An 18940-nucleotide genomic window follows, 5' to 3' on the forward strand; every position below is an offset into this window, starting at 1 on the left:
AGATATACATATTATATACCTGCAAAATACTAGGGCATAAGGATATAGGTTCTGTGGCAGATTATATTTTCCAAAGACAGCAACAACAATATCTCACATCCCGCATGTCTGTCTACAATGAGACCTTGGCACTCTTCTCCTCGAGGTCTATGCCCCCTCCCTTTGAATTAGGAAGGACTTATTACTACTTCACCCAGTAGAGTGTGGTGAAAGTAAAGCTGTGTGACTTCTGTGGATAAGTGAGAAAAGGCCAGGCAGCTGTCACCAGTTTCTCTTGGGCCACTGGTTCTAGGGGAGGCCAGTCCCCCTGTAAAAAGTTCAATTACCCTGAGGTCACCATGCTGGAGAGACCATGTACTGACATTTCAATCAAGAGTCTCAACTGAGCCCAGCCTTCCAGCCACACATATCAAGATGCCAGACGTGTGAGTGAAGCTATTCTGTATGCTCCAAATCAGTGTGTCCACCAGCCAAGTACCAAGAATGACCCCAGGTGATGCTATAGAAAACAAATAATCTGCCAAGTCCTGCCCAAAGTTGGGACCCAATGGATTTGTGAGACATAACAAAATGGTTATCGTCGAACCCACTGAGTCTGGGGGTAGTTACTTACATCACACTAGAAAAGTGGAACACGTGCCCACATAAATGTCACAACAGCCACCATCCACCAAGTGTCCAGCAGGTGCCATGCCCTGTGCTGAGCCTTGACACTGATCATCTCATTTAATCCTCAGGTCAACACCATAAGGTAAGAATCACAGTCTCCAGTTTCCAGGTGAGGAAACTGAGGCAGAGAAGGTTCGGAACTTGTCCTAGGTCTCAAGCAGGAGGCGAGAACGAGAGCCAGGTCTCCTGGCTGCAGAGTCCCCACCTCTAACCATTAGGCTAGACTGCCTCACTGCCGAGATTTGACTGGTGCATCCTTTTAGCTTTTTCTTATGCAGACTCACTCATTTTTCTTTTTTTTTGCAGAAAAATGGGATTCTATTATGCATACTCTTGTGTAACTTGCCATTTTCAGTTAACATATTTCCGAGTCAATACATACAGATCTCTATTATCATTATAAATGGCCATGGCCCACTGAGCCAGATGGGTTTACTCTCATGCATTTAACCAGTCCTCCTGGGGATGGATAGTTAGGTTGTTTAATATATTTTTTTAAAAAAACCATTACAAAAAACGTTTTAGAGAACTGCTTCGCACATGTATCTTTTTGCTCTGGTATAATTATTTTCCTCGAACAAATGCCTATACATCAATAGATTGAGCTCTGCAAAGGTAGTATTTAAATTTCTACAACAGTGTATATGAGCTCCAGTTTATCCGAGCCATTGACAACATGGGGGTTTCTCCATTGCTGTTAATTTCTATCATCAGCACCCTTTCAACACTGGTTGAAAAGTCCTGTGGAAGTTGGTTAGAGGGCTCATCCTTCCCTCTTTGCAGAGTTAAAACTCACATTTCAGGAAAGACCTTAGAATGGAGTGGTTAAAGGTATGAGCTCCATGTCAGACTGAGCTAGGGCTGAATCCCAGCTCCACCACCTTTTCTTATGACCCTGGACAAGTCATTTGACATTTCTGAGCCAGTTTACTTATCTGTAAAATGGGGAAAGAAATAGAACGTCCTCATGGTATTTGTGTAAAGATTTGATAGGACGGTGTAAATAAAGCATGGGGACTTCCAGCTCACACGAAGCTAAATTAGCCCATAATGTTATATGTGTCCAAGGAAGGCCTCTCAACCTATCAAAGCACAGAGTTTCTGAAGCTTTAGGAAAAGAAAAGGAGCTGGGTGTGGAAAGCAGGTGGATCAAGCAGCATCCCGCGTTTCACTTTTCCTGATGTCCTTCCATAATTTCTGACACTATCCGTCATACTCAATAGGCTGCTTTTGGGGTCAAAGCCAGCAGTAACTCATACCATCACATCGGTTTACAATAGTTCGCAAATCAGAAAATTACAAAACTATATGAGATTCATTATGGAAAAGTAGGGATTTCAGAATGGATATTAGCTGTGTGAGCATGCCTGGGCTTCCTGATCCATCTCCCTTGGAACTGAACTTGACTGTCCCCAGTGGCAGGGCAGCACTTGCCCTGGCAAGTTTTTCCCACAGACATGCGGGATGTCCGGGGCCTCCTCCCAGGCTCTCCAGTTAGATTAGTCTCTCTTCCTCTCTTGGGTAGGAAAACTGAGGAGCTGAAGGACAGTTGGGAGTAGAAGCTTGGGGTGAGAGGGAAAAGCACCCCCTCTGCCACTCGCTGGGGGCTCTGGTTCTCTCCACCCGTTGGGATGGTCAGCCAGGGTGCAACTCTGATTTCCAGAGGAGCTCCAGGAAACGCCGCCCTCACTTTTATAAGTCCCCCCCACAACCCTTCCCTCCTCTTCTTTCTCCTGGGACTCGTGGCAGTCTTTTAACTTTTGCCAAAGACTCCACAATGCAGTTCCCTGAATCTAGGTTAAGCACTCTCTATTCTTCACTCTGGATCTCCAATGACACCCAGTGCTTGTCCAATGGAGACACCCAAAGGTCCTGCATTGGGATTAAATGGCCACACAAGGATCCTCCGAGGAAGGTAACGCAGCCTGCCTGGGCTTTCTCTGTGTGGCCTTTTACTAGAACAGTGATAGTTTCTCAAAGACCTCCAAGTTAATCCAAACCTGAGGATCTTCTTAGATGCATCTCACCATCTGAAGAGTCTAAATAGATAACACAGTGCCAATCTTTCTCAACAACCCCCTGACGACCAGTTGTGAACCCCCTCCCCAGCTACTAGTTATCCTTGGGGAAACGATGTTCTCAGGGCCCAGTTCCTAATCCACACCACTGTCATCTGCCACTGTCATCAAAGACAAGCAGAATCTCAGAGGCATCTTAGGACAGCAGAGAGACACTTGGTTTCTGGATGCCAGCTAGTCTAAGCCAGTGGTCCAGATTCCTCACGTGTAAGTGAAGAACTCTCCCATCAGGAGGTTACTTTTGGTGCTGTGTTAATATCTCCCATTCACACACTTCCTGTCTCAGAAGGTGGCAGTTGAACTATTCTCTTTGTAAAGTTGAGACTTTGCAGTAGTAACCTTGTGTTACACATTTTTTTTTTTTTTTTTTTTTTTGCGGGTCACCCCCTCAGACACTTCCCTTCCTCACGCGGCATTCAGACCCTCCTTCAGTCCATGCTCCCGGCAGTTCTGGGGTGATCCTGGCTCCTCCTGCCATGATGAGTGTGCTTTGTCCAGCGCCACAGGCCTGAGCTCTGGTGGCTGCTGCCCCTACCTTGAGCTGTGGCATCATTTTAGTCTGTGAAGCTGATTTTTGTTGCAGCTGAAGCAGCATCCTTAGCAGCTTCCCGAGCTGAAGATGCAGGTGAGGCTTCTGGAGTTCTGAAACTCCGGGTTTTGTGAGGTCTGACACCTCCACCACGGCCTCGTCCCCAGAACTTCGCCTTTCCCGTCTTCACCATTGTTCAGGCCTGGGTAACTGGCACGGCTTCAGAAGAAGCGAAAAATTTCCCTCTGTTGTACTTTTCCCTGTGGTCATGGCATGTGCCTCTGATGGTCCACTTTCCCCTTATTTCTAAATTCATTTCAAAATCATTTGGCTGAAATTTTAACTTGCTCCTTAAGTGGGCTTCTTTCCTTTTATGCCCCCTGGCTGAGTTCTTTCTCTCCTTTTCTTTTGATTTGCTCTCTTACTGTTAAGAAAATTTTTCAAACGCTGTCTGTATTTTACCTTGTAAGCACAGCACAGCAGAACAGATGGAGTCAAGAAGAGCCGGGCCTTCCAGAACTATCCATCGTTAAAATGAATCTTGACCACATGTGTCCCTCTGAGTTGTACATTCCCCCCAGGAGTGGTTCCTCCATCAGGCCAACCTCTAGCCCAAGCCTTGACATCATCCCTCATCACTTGCTTATTCCCCTGCAATAACCATGTCTTCTCTGGACCCCAATTCCTTACTTCGTTTGAGTGTGCATGTTCACATTTTTCTGCGCTGTTTCCCCTGGATGACACTTAATATGGCCAGCCTTCTCAGGTGACCCCTTTCAAATCTGTCTAGGTGTGCGTGACCACTTGGTCTGGCTCTCCTTGGGTCCAAGCAGGGCTTGTCCAGTTGTTCCAGCGATGGTCTCCACCTGTGGCTTTGAGAATGAGCTTCTATTCAATACATACTTTCTGGACCTAGAATCCCTTCTGAGAGTCACTCTCTTCTGCTCCCTCAGCTCTTGACTCTTTCTCTCTGTATTAGATTTATTTGGTCCCTGCCATTTCTTATGATCTAGTAACAACTAAATCACATCTTTCCTGTTGGCTCCATCGTTAAGGATGGTTGGGCCCAGGTATATCTTTGTTTCCTTTCCATACCCGTCCAGCTTGTCCTCTGTACCTCACTTACCTCCTCAGCTGCCTGGAGTGGACCCAGATCTCAGCCCCTGCAAAGGAAACCAGCCTTCTCCTGGGCTTATCACTCTGACCTCCTTCATTTCCCTTTCCTGCTTTGGTAATAAACCTGAGGCACATTTTCAACTAGTTAATTCTTCCGTGATTTTGAAGGCAAACCATAATCAGAAAGAGAGTTCCATGTGCAGAACTTTTAAATACCTTTCTTCTTCACCACATTTGTAAAACTGTTATTACATTGTTTTCTAATTCAACATGAAAAGTTGACACAAACCCTACATAATAGGGACACTGCTACTTTTTTTTTTTTTTTGTCTCTGATGACATCCACCACCTTGTAGTGGATAGAGCAGCAATCTGGGTCTCCGAAATCTAAAGCCATGACTGGGCTCAGGCATCGGTGTGGGGAGGGACTGATTCTGAGTCCAGTGCTCCCATTTTAAGGCATAACCTTCATACATTACTGCCTCTGTAGCCCACAGGGAAGTTAGCTGCTTTTCCAATTTTAAGTCCTGGCTTATGGTCCCTGCCGAGAAACACAGTAAAAGAAGCAAAAAATTATTCCTCCCACTGTCGACTAAAAAGCCCATGCACTGAAGCTCTGCCTGTTCTGAGGCAGGCCTTCCGCAGGCTAAAAGACTCTCTTTTTCCCATAAGCGGAGGCTTGCCTCATTGGTACTTGCTCAAGTCAGAATCAGCCAGCAACCCCTGAGAATCAGGACTCACTAATGGCCTGGGTCCAATGTCATGTTAACAGTCACTGGAGCACCTGCAGGCGAAAACCCTGCAGGACAAGCTTGAAGCGCCTTGGCCATGCCAGAAGCAATGTCTCCCCACACTATTTTGGGCTCCAAATGATCATTCCAATGCCTATCCCTGAAGTTCCAGGCAGAACCTTTTATATGTGGGATTTTAAGGGGGGCATTAAATAATACCTGTGTACCCCCAGAGTTTGAAATGAATCAAGATATGACACATAGGAGGCAGAAAAATGGAAATCAAATATCAGCTCTGTGACCGAACTGGCTGGTTTGGGGACTGTAGCTTTGAGGTGCTGCCCTACTCTGAGCTTCCTACCTCTTTCTCCTCTGCCACACTGAACGTGGGCAGCTCAGTCTCCAGGCGTCCCCACTGCAGGGTGTCTGCTGCTTCTCCGAGTTTATCACCTGGATAAGCAGAAAATATGGCTCTCCTGAGCCCATCGGGAGGCTCAGTGACTTCTCCCCATCTCACTCATCAGAGCACTGACTTCCCCTACTGAGTTCCCTGGAGAAGGGGCTTAGGGTTGAAGGAAGGTCAGAAAGATGCCTCAAGTAGACACTCAGAGAATGGGACTAAGTATTCCCTAACACTAGTCCCAAGGGACTGCAGTCCTGTTTATGCCTGGATAAAACTCCAGTTCTGTGCCGAGAGCTCAAAACACCCTTTAATAAATAGTAAGTTGAGCAAAAGGCAGAGAAACAGAAAGAATTCGAGTAGTATACGAAAACTTTCTGACTCACATGCCTGGACTTTGCTCAAACCACAGGGCTCCTTTGCCCTGCGGCAACCTGCCAGAGAGGTGCCTGCACGCTAGCTCCGCAGCATTGGTACCTCTGCCTGGGGAATCCAGGGCAGGGAGGAACTTGGCGGTGAGTCCCCCAGGACAGGGTAAGAAGTCCAGAGCTCAGAACCAGGGAGAACTCAAGTAGGGTCTCATCGGGATGAGAATACGGTTGGGATAGGAATGGGAGGAAGGTTTCAGATTGACGACTCGAATTTCTGCTATAGCAGAGGACTTACTTTCATTGCTCAGGATGGATATAATAGTGGGTTTACTGGACTCATTTAAAGAATCTTTGTTATATAGATGAGGAAATGGAGACCTTTAGTGGTAAAGGAAGTTGGCCAACGTCACACAGTGGCTGAGCTAGGATTTGAGCCCTGTCTCCTGACTCCCAAGCCCTTGCTCACTAGGAACAGGAGGCACCTTTTGACCCCACTTGTCAAAGCCCCCCATGACTCTTCTGTATCGCTCCATCACACAGAGGAGTGCCAGGGGCGGCCGTGGTCTCCTGAGATGATCCATGACTGACATGCAAATCACCTCCCACCCGGACCCTGAGCATCATCACGTGTTCTTAAAGAACACACATATGTATACACAAATACTCCCCCAGGTTTGGAGTAGGTAAGAGTTCTTCTGGCATAAGCTAAAAGGGAATAAACAAATACATGGCATATAAAATCCTCAGTAATGGGCGAACAAATTCTAAGTTGGATTGAGGAAGAACAAAATCTTAGAGCAGAAAGAAAACCACTTGAAGAAAACGTCATAAAAACAGCATCCGCCCACTGCTTGCTGCTTCCACTCTCCTTCCTGTCAGCTCCGGCCAGCTGGTATCTCCCTCAGCTCCACCTGCCACAGCTTCAAGGTCCTGTTTGCAATTCTCTGTCAAAGTCTCCCCTCAGTCCCTTAAACCTGTGCCTGGAAGACTGCAAGTCCTCAACATGGCTCTTTCCCTGAAGTGCACTTGACTCATGCTGCTTGTCATTCATGTCTTAAGTTTAAATATCATCTCCTCTGAGTGGATATCACTGCCTGTCTAGAAACATTTTATGACATAGCATTATGCATTATACTATGCAGAATACATAGTATTCTACAGATTATTTTGGAGCACAGGGAGTACATTTGTGCTCATGAGTATTAATGAATTTATTTCAAGCCAGAGAGAGGCTTCATGGGGTGTGCTCTAACTATGACCCAGCTAGAAGCTCAGAAGACATACTTATTTTTGACCTGATGTTAGAAGGGGCAGATCACATGTTTGATGGCTGTAGCAAAATTCTAAAGGATTACACAGACTGTAATGACGGACTCACACTAGCAAGATCACATTTAATAAGGAAATAAGGGTAATCCAATGTGCTGAGTGAACACAGGCACAAAAAGTCAATGGCACAGGTGGGGGACAGGGGAGACCCGATTTAAGAGCAACCCACAAGCAAAGTATTTGAAACTTTTTTGAATCATAAAGGTTAAAAAAGTATTTTTCAAAAAATTCACCACTGAACATTTCCACCAGCTTCAGGACCTAGTAATCCACTTCTAGAACATTCTCCTAAGTACATGATAATAGATTTTGACAGAGATATGTATATATAAAAGTATTAAATTAGTGCAGCATTAAAGTAGTGGAAAATGGAAACAGCCTTAATTTCTAATTACAGAAATATTCAATGGAATATTATGTTTCATTGAGTGTCACGTTTGCAAAGAATACTGAATGACAGAGCATAATCTTTCCGTTTTACAATGCTATCTTTCCAGCTCAAGTTGTGCCTCTGATGACAATATTTTAGCCTTCATGGAAAAACTGTGGGGAAAATTTGGAGGTAAATCACATCATGCAGTCAATCATTTTCTCAGCCTCTGTATGAGGTCATCCCCTGAAGCATGCTAGTGTCCCAGAAGGAGGCAAGGAAAGGGCATTTGAGGGTCAATGAGGTCTTGAATCAAGCCTGTCTCACATAAATACTGGGCCATCAATGCCATTTCCATGGTCAGTGACCCCCAGGGAGAAAGATGCTATGAGGCATCATTTCCTTTAATATTTATTCCTCAAATTTCCCCAGTATAGAAATCACTTAAGAAACTGTCAGTTTTCCAGACACTTTTATTTGCAGCTTGCAGATTGCATCAATAAAGTGGTGCACCCATGACTCTCCCTGTATCCATCCATCATCAACACCAGTGCAAACCAGGCCCTTCACTTTTCCTCCTGATCTCTCCTGTAGTCATCTGCAGACCTCCTTATAGGAAAGGAGTTTAAGGTGAAAAACTCCAGTTGTACCCTCTGCTTCAATTCCCAGGCGTATAAGATAAATGGCGTTCAAGAAGGTGTTGTGCCTCTAATGACAAAACACCAAGGAATTCCTGGAGCACTGTTAATGCATTCAATCCTAGGACCATGCTTACACAGTTATAAGAATCAAGATATTTTCAAGGTGACAGAGGGAGCTTTACAGTCATTTTTTTGAGGTTGGTTAAGAAACTACTGAAGAATGGCAAAGCGCAGAGGCTTAAAGTCAGACTAGAACTTGTTTGAATACAAGGTCTATCACTCATCACTTAGACAAGAACTTGACCAACCCGTTCCTCAGATTTTCAGAAAAAGTATCATGTGAAAAATAAGTGCCTACTTTCTAGTGACACTGGCAAGATTAAACGAGGTGATGCATACAAATGTTTAGTGCACCGGCCTATCAACCTAGTGCTTAATAACTAGGAGTCATTTATTTTTCCATAGGAAATTGCAGGGACTTTAGAATCAACTAGGCTTGGGTTTAAATCCGTATTATGTTTATTAGTTTGTCTCAATGTATGCAATGTACTGAAGCTCCAGAACCTTGGTTTTCTTACCTATAGAATGAAGAAAAATAAAACCTTTAAAATAGTTGCTATAGAGGTTAACTGGGGACTAGCATAGTCCTGAAATGGGGTAGAGTTTCAGTTGATGTTTATGGCCTGCCTTTCTGCATTCTTCGTGTGAGAATCCAGGTACTGTGCTGTCTTTTTTGATGCTAATCATATTCTTATACCATAATATGCTGCTTGTATAGGGTGTCCTTCGTTTAAGTTGGACCCCTCCCCCCTTCATTTACCCAGAACTCTGTCCTTAAAGGGGTTGCCGACGGCCATTTTGATGGTTTGGGGAGAAAATTCCAAAATAGAGTATAATAAATGTGGTTAGGAAGATTTCCTGTGGGGTAGGAACGAGAGAAATACTCTAGATAGAGTAGCAATAGTTTATTTATTTAGAAGCTCATTAAGGACAAGTCTTAGGTAAAGAATGGGGTCCTTACCCTTTTTCTCTTTCAGCTCAATTCTTGTAATCTTCTGACTTCTCTACCGGGGGATGGAGTTAGAGACACGTTGACTCATGACCAACCCCATGAAGAATCTGGAATTCCTGGCGTTTGACTTTTCCCTTGATCATATCTATTATAGCAGCCTTGGGACAGCCAGTGGATCTCTGGTCCCCAAACTTGAAACAGCGGGGGGTGGGGACAAGAGTATAAGCAGAGGGTTAATTGATGAGAAAAGTCATTTTTGCAATGTTCCAAGGGAACGTTTACAATGTTCCAACGTAAATTCAGAGATTTACGTCACTTTTCAAGGCATAACAGCGATTACTTCCGGTCAAGGCTCAGGCACTCCTGTCCAGGGAGTCTTCCTTTCCCTCTTGCCTCCGACTGTGGTCCTTCCTATAAATTTAGTGTTGGGGGATTGAAGTGAAGGGAGGAATGGTGCAAAGGCTACACAGAGGCAAATGGTAGAAGATGAAGTTCTGTGAAGAAAGTTCTTGAGAAAAGTTTGCATCTTGGCTCAACTTCTTGCTTTTTTCAGTATGACTCAGTTTTGGTGAGAAATAAGTGTTTTGGCTGCTCCTCAAGAACAGAGCCTGTTGTCGGTGAGGACTTGGGACGGCGTGCTCTCCTTCTCTCTGAAGACCCGCTGTCCTCTCTCCCCAAATCCGTCTGCTCTGGCTCAGGAAAGAATGCTAAACGCAGCACGTATGTGTCAGAGATGCCGCACGGTGTCTGCTACAGCCCAGCCATCTGGGGGAGCCGGAGCTGCCAACTTGTCACCACGCAGGGAAATCCACGGCGCATCCTTCCCCACTTACCAGGTGTAAGTTCTCTCTTCTCTGATTAAGCTCTCTGGGGGTGGTGGGGGGAGGGGTGTGACCAAGGCAGCCATATCAGCAAAGTTAGGGTTTTAAGATTTCTTGTTTCACAAATGAGACGCTTAGGATGACAGTGGAATTTTTATAGAGGATAAGGCACACAGGTCAGGGGTGAGCAGAAATTTAAGGCAGGGTTTTCACCCCGGGAGTTTTAAAAGTAATGATATCTGATGCCACTCTCAGAGATTCTGGTAAAATTGATAGAAGGTGTGGCCTGGGCATCGGGATTTTTAGAAGTTCCCTGGGTGATTGTAACGTGCTACAAAGTTTGAAAGCCACCGGTTGGGAAAAGTGCTTCTCAAACTTTAATTTGCATGAGAAGCACCTGGGCATCTTGTTGATGGGGCAGCCTGAGATTCTTAACTTCTAATAAGCTCCTAGGTGATGCTGGCGCCACTGGTCTGTAGAACACACTTTGAGTTGTGAGGCTCCAGCTCTGAATATCTCTCAACCTAGAATACAGCCTCCTTCTCTGTCTGCTCAGAGAACAAACTCAAGACTCAGCTTAAGTATCCCCTGGTCTCAAAGACCTTCTTAACTTCTTATGCCATTTCCTTGCCCTCAGAAGAAGTGATCGCTCCTTTCCACGTGCCCTTACTTGAACTGACACGGCTCTCGGTCTCCTTGAAATCCAGTGCAGTTCCTGCTTCCTTTTGCATCTCCTGTGTAGTCAGGCATCATAGCAATTTACCGAATAAACAGGTATGACCCCCCCTCCCCACCGCCTCCGCTCTAGTTACCCTGCTTCATTTCACTTTATAACTGTTACGGTTATTTGCTCATTGTCTGTCTCCCTCCATTAGAATATAAGTGTCAAAAGGAAAGGGATTTTTAATCTTCTTGTTCACTGGTCTATTCCCAGTGGTCCGGCACATTGTATATGCTCAATAAATATCTGCCGAATGAATGAATGAATGTTAGACAAGGCACGTATCCAAGGTAAGGCAGTGTCCACCATGACACTTGTCATTTATTGGGCTGGGGGAGATGGGGAGTGTAGTGGGTGTGGGAAATTAGGCAATGCAGAGCAGTCTAGACCCACTTGTGCATTTTTTTCTTTTTGTTTTTATTATTTTTTAATTGAAGTATATTTAATTTACAATGTATTAGTTTCAGGCATACAACACAGTGATCTAGTTATACATACGCATATAAAATACATATACGTACACACATATATATATTCTTTTTCAGATTCTTCTCCCTTATACGTTACTGTAAAATATTGAGTATAATTCCCTGTGCTATACAGTAGGTCCCTGTTGGTAATCTATTTATATATACAGTAGTGTGTTTATGTTAATCCCAAACCAGAGCTGTCCACACGGTACCTGGCACATAGTAAAAAATGCCTCTAGTAATCTTCTAACAATTTTTCTCTGCTTCAATATAAGCCTTCAATGCTTCTGTAAACCTCAAGGTCAACACATTGTACATCACTACACCCACCCACCAGTCATCTACCCATCCATCCATCCACATGTATTTTTTGGTAAATGTCCAACAATAAACTTTTTTTTAATTAGGCAGGGAGTTCACTGCTGTTCTTTGCTCAGCTGGTAAACACAACAAATGTATTTTTTAAAAATTCCTCTCTTTGCTGAGTGAAAAATGTAGGTTCCGAGATCAATCAGAAAAACATGCTTAAAGGTCAAAGACAGAAGCGATTCCACTCTTGTCTATATTTTCCCATTAACCTTAGCATAGATATTCATATCCTTCTTTGTTGATTATGAACCAGAGTCAGTCAGAAATGAAATGCCTTGCTGATGGCAGAGTTCATTTCAGTGTTTTTCTGGGTAGAGTGGGAGAAGTGGGGAATCAGAGAAAGAAAAGAGTATTAACTCCCCAGGCAGACCCAATGTAGGACCCTGTTGAGAGATGTTATTGACTAGATGCTTCTATAGAGACCTGCCAAAAATAGGATTGGAGGTAATAGGAATGAACAAGCTTTAGCCAGACAATCATTCTGTATTGCTCACTGGCCCAAAATTGTTCCCTGTGATGTGCTTCCCAGTAATTTGTCCAGATTTCTATGATCTTAACAGATTGCTCCTGGGTAGAAAATAGCTTGACTTCCCCAAGCTCTGACAACCCTTAATTCTCCTCGTTAATTCTTTTGTAGCCTGTGTGGATTCCAGAGGGAAACACACTTATCTGGCTGTCTGCTTCAGGGGATGATTTCCCCAGGATTGCTTGAGAAGCTGTACTCAGGGAATCTTAACGCACAGAATGGTTAGGGGCAGAGACTTTTGTTTCTCATGGGAGTTTAGCCTTTGGAAACCAGCAAAGCCATGTCTCCAGGAGACAGCCAGTCCACACGGTTTAACCGGCAGAAGCTGGCAGCCCAGGGGTAAGGAATGGGAAAGGCAGAGGAACATCAACTGAGTCTTGTTGGGGTGGAGGATTTTGCAGCTTCCAGCAGCTGTGAGGTAGTGTCTGACCCTCGGTCCATTCCTCTCCTTTCCCATTATGCACAGATGTCTCTAAATTATTTCCTAAAAATGCCTAAAATCTTTATTTTAAAAAGTTGCCCATTTGATCGTTTTGACAGCTGAGACAGAGATACTGAAAGCTTGCCTTTGCTCCATCACTAACCAGTGATCCAGCTTGGCTAAGCCTGTTCCCCTCTCTGCACCTGTTAGCTCATCTCTACAATGAGAAGGGACCCAGAATAGTGGTTACAAATACAGTCTCCATGTTCACACCAGCTCTGCTTCTTAGTAGCAAGGTGACCTCTAGAAGTTGCTCAACCTCCATTTTCTCATCTGTAAAATGGGGAGCTCCACAGTACCTCATAAGTTTGTTGTAAAGATTAAATGCATCAATATATGTAAAGTGCTTGGTACAGTGCCTGGCATGTGTTAAGTGCGACATAGACATTTGCTATTTTTAAGAGCAGAGGATTGCTGTTTAAGGTTCCTCCCTTCTAGATTTAAAAGATGAGTCATTACCTCAATGGATATTTTTGGCAGCCTACCCAGCATTCATTTCTCTATTTTCCCTGTTGCAAAAGCCCCAAATATCCTTTGTAAAAACACCCACAAGAACCCCCTGTGTGACAACGCAGCACTGTTACAGACGGTACTGACTCTTCTCCAATGACAGGGAAACAAGTCACTCAGTAAATTTGTTAAAAATAAATTGCCAAAAAAATATTTGGCCAAAGCATCCTTAGTAAACTTGAATAAAATCCACGCCCCCCCCCCCCGACACAGTCTTTTACCAGGTTGTTTCTGATGCACTTTATGAGATGTGCTGTATCAGAAAAGATCTCCCTTCTGTTCCCATCCGTAGTCTTGCTTTGTTATGGTTTCAAAAAAAAAAAATATGAAACCAAATCTGGACACACAGGTTTTCTGGAGGGCATGATAGCGATCGGTTTCATCCATAAGGCAATTACAAAGAGACTCCATATTCATTCACTGATTTTATTCTTATGATAACGTTCAGAGGACCCATTTTGGCGGGGGAGGGGGGACACTGAGCCTCTGAACAATACTAAACTGAGATTCTTGGAAGCCTAGTGACCCTTCTCACTGGAGGGGGAGGTGAGGCCAGAATCTCAAACATGACTTCCTCCTTTTTGAAACATTTTCACTGGATTTCTAGGAAACCCACACTCTCCTGTTCCTTTTTCTAATCTTTAAAGTCAAGGGCCTAGGACTCTGTCCTTGTCCCTCTCCTCCACGTACACTCTCCCATTAGATAAACTCCTTCGGGCCTATGGCTTTCCATACTGTCTACTTGCTGGCTGATGTGTTGATTGTCTGTATTTCATTAGAATGTAAGTTTCAACATGGTAGGATTTTAACTGCTTTATTCAATTCTGTACCTACAGAGTCTGAAACAGTGCCTGGATTTCATTTCCTTTGGATAATAACTGTACCAATTTACATTCCCACCAACAGAGCACAAGGGTTCCCTCTTCTCCACATCCTCCCCAAGACTTATCTTTTGTCTTTTTGAAAATAGCTGTAGGGACTTCCCTGGTGGCGCAGTGGTTCAGAATCCGCTTGCCAGTGCAGGGGACACAGGTTCGAGCCCTGGTCCGGGAAGATCCCACATGCTGCGGAGCAACTAAGCCCGTGAGCCACAACTACTGAAGTCTGTGCGCCTAGAGCCTGGGAGCCACAACTACTGAAGCCTGCGCGCCTAGAGCCCGTGCTCCGCAACAAGAGAAGCCACCGCAATGAGGAGCCCACGCACCACAACGAAGAGTAGCCCCCACTCGCCACAACCAGAGAAAGCCCGCGTGCAGCAACGAAGACCCAACGCGGCCATAAATAAATAAATTTATATAAAAAAAGAAAATAGCTATATATGTTCATACACACATAAAATATAATAAAAGATTCAACCTTAAAACAAGAAGGAAATCCTGTCATTTGCAACAACAGGGATGAAACCAGATAACATTATGCTAAGTGAAATAAGCCAGACCCAGAAAGACAAGTCCTTCATGACCTCTCTTACATGTGTAATCTCCAAAAGTAGAACTCATAAAAGCAGAGAGTAAAATGGTGACTTTCAGGGGCCAGGGGCAGGTGAGCAAAATGGGAGATGTTGGCCAAAGGGTACAAAGTTTCAGTTATGCAGGATGAATAAGTTCTGGAGATCTAACATTCAATGTGTGACTACAGTTAATAATACTGTATCATATACTTGAAATTTGAGAGCAGATCTTAAGTGTTCTTACCACAAACACACAAAATGGTACTTATGTGAGGTGATGGATATGTTAATGGACTTCATGTGGTAATTATTTCACAATGTATACCTACATCAAAACCACATAGTATATTTTAAATATGTACAATTTTTATTTGTCAGTGATACCATAACAAAGCTGGGGAGAAGAAATAAAACCGTTCCTGGAACTTAGTAGGCACTCAATAAATGTGTGAAGGGTGAATGATGTATAATTTCAAATACAAAGAACTTGCTTTGTATTCTCTGTCATTTCCGAGGTTGGCAATGCAGAATAAAGCTTCTCAACCACTTGACCGTGGTTTGCCTTTGGGACTGGATAATTCTCTGTTTGCGGGGGCCTGTCCTGTGTGTTGTACGATGTTTAGCAGCATCCCCAGCTTCTGTCTACTAGATGCCAGTAGAAATCCCCACTTGTGACAACAACAAAAAATCTCTCCAGCCCTTAAGTTCTAGCTATGTGACAAGTAATTTACCTCTCTGAGCCCTAGTCCTCATTATAAATAAGGGGTTAGACTACCCACCCCATAATGCAGTTGTGAGGATTAAACGAGGTAATGTGTCCCAAAATAGCCAGCATGGTGTCCCCTTAATGTTCATTTCCCTCTTGGCTCTGGGACTGAGCTCCTTCATGTATCCAGGTTTCATTACTCATTTTGAGTCCTACTTCTTCTCTTGGTTTTGTCTGACTTGCCTGTTTTCATGGCCTCGGACCCTCCCTCTTTGTCCCAAGAACTGGGAATTTCTTCTTACAGCCAGCCTTCTAGCCACTGGATATGTCTCCATTCTGAATCCCGCATCTGGTTCTGAGGTGCAGCTCCATCTCCACTATTTTCTCCCAGGCTTATTCCATACTTGAACCTCTCCTATCCTATCACCTTTCCAGCCACCTGAACTAAATCAAGGTTATTCTCAGACCAGCAGCTCACACTGGTGGGGATGAGAAGCAAATCAACATGCCTGGGATTCATGTCATCATCTTCCACTGCACACAAAGACAATCACTTCTCTGGCTCTGGACTTCTCACCTCATAAATTAGAAGACTCGTTAGTTGTTGGTTGGAGTTGCCTTTTCCACTGACCATGAGATAAATATCTATTTGTCTTCCTAGAACCAGCTGAATTTTAAGTTTCCTTCCCATTTCAACCTTGTGTGTCCAGGTTTCAAACATGGGAGTGAAAGAATAGTTAAGTGTTAAGAAAGTTAAGAATTAAGGGTTAAGAATAATTAAGGGTTAAAGTGAAGAACTTCTCAGTCAGAATTATGGTTCCCTCTTCTGTCCCCATCTGGTTGCTTTCTGGTGATGGTGTGATGTAGTGAATAGGGTCCATGTTTTGGGGTCAGATGAACTGTAGGGGATTGTCACTCTGCTACTCACCAGCACTAGCCATGCAAACTTAGGTAAGTTAGTTACTCATTCTGAACCCCTGACTCTCTTTTGTTCTCCACCAGAAATCGCTCTTATGAGGGCTATATGTATAATGTATGGAAAGCCCCAAGAAACAGCATCCAGCACAATACGGGCCTTTGTTAAATGTCAAAATTTTCTCTTCCCTTTATATTCCCAGTCTAGCACCTCTATTTAATCCTCCTACAATCTAGAATTATACTGTCGCCTCTTTTTGGGCAAGGGTCCTGTTTCATTAATCTTTACATTTTCCTACCCTCTATTCTTGCATATTGCTTTTGCATAGTTATGACTCGATTAAGCGTCTATTGGATGAAATGGACTTGAAATTCGACATGCTGTAGGACAGGAAATAAAAATAAATCATAATAAAATATAGTTGAAAATAATGAAAAAAATCTGAATATGGAAGAACCAGAATGATAAAGAGAAATTGGCCTGGGAATTCAATCCATGCTGTTTTCACCTAGGCTTTGTGTGGGTGAGCAGTGATGAAGAGCAAGGACTTTGCAATAAGACAGAGCTGGGTTTGGAGTCAGACCAATCCAGGACCTAGGAGAGTATCTGCCACACAACAAATGTTTCCAGTAATAACTACTTAATGAAGCTTGTAAATGTTTTAATATATTTGACTCTAATTATGTCACATACAAGCAATTATTTTACTTCTCTGAAACTTGATTTATTAATCTGTAAATTGGGAATAATAATGAGAATGAAACAAATTAATGTAAATAAAGAAAGTGGCCAAGTGCCCAGCACACAATTTGTGTGTAACACATCGTAGGTACTACTGCTGCAGAGTCTCTGCTTTACCTTGGGCTCGCTATTTGTGAATATGGTTAATAAAAATTCCTGGATGTTGGTGATCATATCCCATGGCACACTGGGCTAGCTTTTGGAATACTGAACCTAGAAAAAACAGTGAGGTATAAATTGGACCAGCTCTAAAGCCTGCAAGCTGTGTGCTGGGTAAATCACCTTACTTTTCTGATTCTCCGTGTCTGTAAGTGTACGAAGTAGTTGTGATCTAGGACCTTTTCTATTCCTAAAAGTCTTTGAGTAGGACTAATTGACCTTGACGGGTCCTTCCATTTTTAAGAGCGTACGATTAGAAGAGTAAGCTATATGTCCCTAAATGTCGGCCACTGACATCTGTGTGTGTGTGTTTGGTTGCGGGGAGGGGAGGTGGTACTGGGGAGAGTGTGTTGCTGATCCGGAGGGGCAGAGAAGGGGCGTAATACGTGTTGATTATCTATCAGACCGAGAATATGTGTGTCACTCTTCATATATTTTATATACTCCCACAGAAACCCTGTCAGAATTGAGTTGTGAGCTCTGCTTTCCCCATAAGGAAATTAAGGTTGAGAGATGTTAAGTAACCTGGATAAAGTCCCAAGAGGGAAAACTGTTTTTTTTCTTTTCCTCTGTGCTGCCCCTTCCTCAATCCAGCCTCTCATCGGCTAGTGCCTGGATTATTCGTTCAATCGGTGTGACTGGGGACCTCCCAGCCTGCTCCCCTCCAGTCCAGCCTCCATGATGTTGAGAATAAGACCATTTTATTTCCCTTCAGGAGCCTAGACTAGCCCTGAGAGAAAAATCCAAGCTTCTTAGCACAGTTTCCAAGGTCCCAGATGATCTGTCTCCCACCTACCTCTCCAGCTGCATTGTCACTTTCATCCTTTCATCTGTATTTACTGAGCACCTCCCTCATCCCGGACATTTTGCTGGGCTGCCTCCATAAAGGTAAGAGGTGGTCCTGCCCCTTACTTATAATGTAGTAGGGTTAGACATACCATAATCAACCAACCACACAGGTACCTGTCCCAATCTATCTATCTATTAATCTATCTATCTATCTCTCTATCATCTATCATCATCATCATCACCTATTAACAATAACTAACATTTATTAAGCACTAATGATCAAGGAACTACTTTAATCACTTTAACTGTATTTTTTTCACTTAAACCTTCCAACAAGCCTATGAGATAGGCATTTTTATTTCCATTTTCCAGGTAAGAAAACTGCCTCATAGACAGTTTAAATGTCTTGCCCAAGGTCACACAGCTAGGAAGTGGCAAGGCCAGGATCTGTGCCCAGGAAGTGGCCTGGACTCTCCACAACCTGCTACTACTCCAGTGTATGGTTACAGACGGTGACAGGCACCACAGAAGAAAGGCTTGGGCTACTATCAGTGTGCAGCTAGTGGTGGGGAGCCTGAGGAAACAGTTTTAAAAAGTGATTTTTTTCACCCAACTGCCCTCATTCCTTCCACCCATTATGCACACTGGCCTCCAACAGAGATGAACCCCTTGCTGCTCTTTGCTCTCTACAGCCTTCCCATCATTCCGGATGCTGTTTCCTCTGTGTAGAAGGCCTGCGCCTCTTCATCAGCCTAACATCTGCTCATTCACTCATTTGCCAAGCACCTGCTGGACCTGCTACTGTGTCAGACACTCTGCTAGAGTCGGTGTCTACAGAGATAAACGGACAGGAACTCTGCCCTCTGGTGCTCACCATCTGGAGGGGAGATGGACAGAAAGAAAAGAGAAATACAGCCTGCCTATTCCACAGAACACTAACACCATTTTTAATAACAAAAATACTATATCGAGTGTATATTTTTAAGCCTAAGATGAGTTTTTAATTGTTACCAGATCAACAATCTGAAATCTTCT

General features: G+C 43.8%; 1 protein-coding gene across 11 annotated transcripts in view; it reads right to left on the bottom strand.

The window, feature by feature from the left end:
• KHDRBS3 (KH RNA binding domain containing, signal transduction associated 3) overlaps positions 1-18940 on the bottom strand; it is a 623624-nt gene that overhangs the window by 254756 nt on the left and 349928 nt on the right. The gene's annotated exons all lie outside the window — the stretch shown is intronic.

The sequence above is a fragment of the Stenella coeruleoalba genome, assembly GCF_951394435.1.
Source record: "Stenella coeruleoalba genome assembly, chromosome: 17".
Classification (NCBI taxonomy): Eukaryota; Metazoa; Chordata; class Mammalia; order Artiodactyla; family Delphinidae; genus Stenella; species Stenella coeruleoalba.